The sequence below is a fragment of the Ipomoea nil genome, unplaced genomic scaffold (assembly GCF_001879475.1).
Source record: "Ipomoea nil cultivar Tokyo-kokei standard unplaced genomic scaffold, Asagao_1.1 scaffold0465, whole genome shotgun sequence".
Classification (NCBI taxonomy): Eukaryota; Viridiplantae; Streptophyta; class Magnoliopsida; order Solanales; family Convolvulaceae; genus Ipomoea; species Ipomoea nil.
The window spans coordinates 833032-838380 of NW_017616893.1; the positions used below are offsets into that span (position 1 = coordinate 833032).

Genomic DNA, 5349 nt, shown 5'->3' on the forward strand with positions numbered 1-5349 from the left:
GTCGCTTTGGCCGAGTGGTTAAGGCGTGTGCCTGCTAAGTACATGGGGTTTCCCCGCGAGAGTTCGAATCTCTCAGGCGACGCCAAAATACAGGGTACTGTTTTGCATCTGGGTAGACTTGGTTTCTGGGCTTGATTTTCAATGTTGCATAGGAAACTGAAGCCATAGAGTTAACCTCAGATCTAAGTGTGCTTTCAATATGGGTAGATGAAGGGATGGGAAAAACTTTTCTCACATATTTAAGTGTGCTTTTAATAATGAGATAAGAAGTTTCTTTCTAGAAGAAAGTCTCTGACTTCACTCTAGAGCTCCATACTATTCTTCACTCCTTTTCGATTTTTCACAGTTAAACAGTGAAATTGTTCATTGTTTTCGGATTGGATAGATTAACACAAAAGATACAAAAGATATGGGTTATGCATATTCTTTATATTTTTGGAATTATGTTGGTGGTGTGATTGTTTATCACGGTGGCTCACTAGCAACTTTTGAAGTTTTCAGGGGTATGTCCCGTTGAAGACAATTGAATTTCAGAAGATATATACACATTTTTATCTATACACATGTCTACAAAAAAAAAAAAAAAAAAAAAAAAAACCCTTACATGAACCCAAAATTTCTTTTTATGTTTTTAATTTTTTTTTTTTATCAAAACTTACATCATTGTTTAGAGCAAAAAAAAAAAAAAAAAAAAAAAAAAAAAAAAAAAAAAACATGGATTAAGTTAATCAAATTCACAAATTATATGCCAAGCACCTTGTGCTCAGATGGCATGTAGTGACCTCTCCCATGTGGGAAGTCATGAGATCGAGCCTCAGTGGAGGCGTTGTTGACTCTTTGTGCTTCATTAGGTTGAGAAAGTATATTTGAACAGATACTACAATGTAATAGAGTCAGTAGCATTCAAAAAAAAAATTCACAAATTATATTAGCAACCAGGTACATGTTACATCATAGATCCAAGTTCATAAAATTAATATTGTATGTTCACAAAAAATGACATACATTAATAAATTCTTTTTTATTTCATATTTTTTTTCTATGAATAAGATTAATGTAAAAAAATTATATCACTTATATGTCACCGATATTTTTTTAAAAAATATTATTTTAGTAATTGTGTGATACAATTAACTTGCAATAGTAATTATGAACTTATAGTAGTGACTTTATGAACCTATAATAGTAATTTAGTGAATATGACTTTATGAATATGTATTACTAACTTTATTAATTTACAATGGTTGATTTTCAAAGTCTACAGTAGTGTTTTGTGAATCTAAGTAGTGGTTTTATGAATATGTAAATATGTAGTAACAACTTATATAATGAACATACAATAACGACTTTATAAATCTACAATAGTTACTTTATGAACATGTAGTGGTAATTTTATTTTATAAACTTACAATAATGACTATATGAACTTATAAATTTATTTAAAAATTTTGAAAAAAAATATGTATCAATAGGAATGCCATTTAAAATATCTAAGTAAACATTTTTAATGATTTATGAGTGTGACTTCATGCCTACTGGGCACTTTAGAGTGGTCGCCAGCTGGTAATCACTTTGAATTAATTAATTTTTTTTTTAAAAAAAATGGCCGTTGTTGCTTCTTGTTTCCTTATAATATTTTTTAATTTAATTTTTATAACATAATTTTTTAAAATTTTTTAATTGAATATTGTTATTAAATTAATAATTATCAATTAAATTAAATTAAATTTTCACATGTTTAATTTAAATATAAATTATAATAATAATAATTATTATTATTATAATTTTTAGAATGATAATAAATAAATAAATAAATAAAATATAGTTTGTGTAAATTGGTAGGTCCATAAAAACTTGGGCAAAACTTAAAACTATTGGGAAGAAAAGTTTTTGAAATTGAGTGAGATAATGGAAGATGAGGTGGATGTTGAGGCCCACAAAAAATTAGAGGAAAAAACATTGTTGTTGAGGTTGTTCTTATGTAAAATTGTTCGAACACTTTGTACTATGTTAGGAACAAGTGTTAGATAGATTTTGATGATACCAAACATATTTTGAAAGTTACGTCCCCAATTATTTTTTATTTTCTAGACTTAAGAATTTTCGCATTGTAAATCTGAAATGTTCACTTAGAGAATGGATTTTACCAACGAGAAAGTTAAAAACCGAAAAGTAAACTAAGTTCGAGAAGTAACCTGCAGATAGTTAAGTCTTCGAAGGTTAGAATAGTAACTTCTGAAAGGTCATTTCCGAGAAGTCAAGTTTCATAAAGTTGAAGATACGAGAAGTTGAAGACTGAATATTAGAAAACTGAAGACTTTGAAGACGAAGAGTTGTAGACCAAAAAGTTCAATGCCTGGAAAGTAGAAAGACCAACCTTACCCAGAAAGTCAACTAAAACGAATTGTTAACCTCTAAATAGTAAAGGATTGACTAAGGAAAGTCAAACCTTAAAGGTTGCTGAGCTATAATACAAAATGTTAACTCCCAGAAGTCAAGGTTACTTACGGATCAACTGTTCGGACATTCTTTAAACAAACAGTAAACAACCTCAAAGCTAGCTATTGCACAAAGAATGTTACCAAAGACAAAGGAGTCATAGATACATTTTCCAAAAAAAAAAAATCCAAAAAAATCAAAACAAAAGGTGCAAATCAAAAAGCAAAAAACAAGCACCAAAAGTAGAGACAAGGGCTGGAAATCTAAGCAAAAGCAACCTGTGTAGTACAAACTGGTCATTACACAATGGTTAATAGACAATTGAATTTGTTCCATCCAATGGCCATATTCAAATGAGTCGATATATACTTATATTCAAAGCTGAATGAGGGGCTTGCTGGATAATTGAAAATTGCTAAGCGAGAAAAACATATACAAATTTACAAACTCACGACTAGTGAGAGAGAAATCTCAAGAACTAACAAGTCAAAATCAAGCTCAAGACTTTGCTTCTCATCAAGAAGATCTAAAGACAAGTCTTCATCAGTTGGAGAGTCAACAAATTTTGTATGATCAACCAACAATCTCTACTTCGAGAAGTAAAAAAGAAATAGAGTAACAAGTGGTTTATACTTGTGAAAAACCTAAGACTTGAAGCCAGACCAACTTTGTGATCAAGGCTCAATTGCTCTATATTGTAGTAAGTGATAATAGTGCAATCATCCTAGGAGTTTTAGGAGAAGAGTGAAGTAGATTGAGTTTGGCCAAACTACTAAAAAAATCTCTATCTCTCTATTTACAAGTTTTTTTTTTTTTTTTTTTTTTTACATTCAACATTAACCAACCAAACCTAAATATTTACAAAAATAAAAAACATGCAAGATAATTTTAAAAAGATTAATAAATTTTCGATGTGTACTTTGTTTTTAAAATGTTAATCTTAGGTTCAAGTTCAAGTTTTCTTAAAGTTAAAGTTTTTGAAAACCTTTTAAAAGTATACATGTCTATTCACTCTCCCTAGACTTGTACGTAATCTAGCTTCTTAAAGTTAAAAGTTTTTCGATTCTCATATACGAACCAAACACACCTTGTAATGTTGCCAATTGTTATACGGTGAGCTTGGGTCCACCATGCATTATGAACCATGATTTAAAATGACATTCAGATTATGTACCTTTAGTTAACATATTATATACATTTAGTTATTAATTATGTATATATTATAATTAACCTATTATATATCTGCAGTTAATAAATTATGTATTTTTTTAAAGGTAAATTATGTACCTAATGTGGTAAATACAGTGGTTTATGAAAATACGTGCAAAGGGCTAAGGTCGGATCGTAGACGGATCCTTCTCTAGTCTGCTTGTTGGTTTAAGACTTAAGCTCGGACAGTGACGTGAGGTCAGAGAGTCCCGAGTTAAATAAGGCTAAAATAGAGATGTCCAAAAGTCCATCCTCCACGCATTTAATGTGGTATTTATAATAGGTGCGAGGGAGCACATGCTAGGAACCGGCATGTGTGGCACGTGGAACGCATGCACATGGGATTCCTGACTTTCCTGATCTTGCTGCTACTGGGCTTGGCTAAAGGAACATAGCTTGAGGCTCTAAGAGCATCCAGTATAGAGAAGATTTGGGAGTTAATGTCAGAATTAATTCTCTCAAGTGAAGAGCAAAGCTGATGTGAGAATGGGATAATTCAAAAATAATCATATTGCAAATGAAGAAATAATGTCAGGCTTTGCAGAAAGTGGGACCCGAGCCTCCCTTTGCTCCACTCTCGCAGGCTGTGCGTGACCGCCAAATATGCGCCCAGCGGGCGCGTGCACCACTAGGCGCACCTAACAATCATTAAATTTTATTTTTTTTTAAATTCTAAATTCTGTTTTATTTTTTGTTTTTGTTTTTTTTTTTCTCTCCCCACTCCCTTTCTCTTTCCTAATCACTCTTACATTCTTCCCAAATTCTCCCCGTTGCTCTAAGTAGAGAGGGTCAATGTGGTACTTCCCGATCTAAACTGGTCAGAGTGAGCCTTAATAACAGGAGGTGCTGTTGCTGATCACGCTTTCCTCGGTCTTACTATTTAATAGATTTGGCAAAGTCGATTATGCTCGGGAGGGGTTCCTCCCAGCGGCTAGACCAGTTACTAAGTCGATACGCTGCTAACCAAGGGGATAGCATACCTAATGTGTTTTCCCCTATTAGTACTTATTGTAATTAACGTAACATATTATGTGTCTTCAGTTAATAAATTATGTACCTATTAATTGAAGATACATAATATTAACTACATGTCGTTTTGGACTAAGGTTCACAATGCATTGTTAACCATAGTTTACGGTATAATTTGTCATGATGTGGGATGCCAACCACATAACTTGACCTAGTCCAAAAGTCCACTAAAACTATCTTCTTTCTTTTCGCAACTACCATGCCATGCCAGCATGAATCTGATGCTTATGGTAGATGTTTGGTCAGCCACCACTACGCTTTATTACATAACCTAAATCTATATATGCAACTGTTTGGTACAAAATTCAAAAGAAGTAATCACAGCACAAGAAATATATAGTAGCAAATGAAGAAAAGCAAGAATTACCACAAACCAACTTACAAGAGCTAAGAACTTTATACACAGACATCAAAATTCAAAAAAGGTTTACATACATTTCTGGAAACTTCACCACTGAAACTTGCAGCTATTACTCGAGAGTATACGGTAAACCCCGTGTTGTGTCCCTAGCTGGCAAAGGACCAAAAGAAGATAAACCAACTTAGGTTGTCATAGCTGACCAGCTAAAACCAAGAAGGCTGGTTTTTGAACTCGTGATCTTGTGATTACAAGTTTGTATACTTAGCCATCTTGGCTGGGTTCCAACAGTCATCACACTTGAGCAACAAAAA

The 5349-nt window shown here is 32.4% G+C and overlaps 1 non-coding gene across 1 annotated transcript; it reads left to right on the top strand.

Annotated features, from left to right (window-relative positions):
• On the top strand, nucleotides 1-82 carry TRNAS-GCU. Its single transcript has one exon. It is a non-coding gene; the product is annotated as a tRNA-Ser (tRNA).
• The last annotated feature ends 5267 nt before the right edge of the window (nucleotides 83-5349 follow it).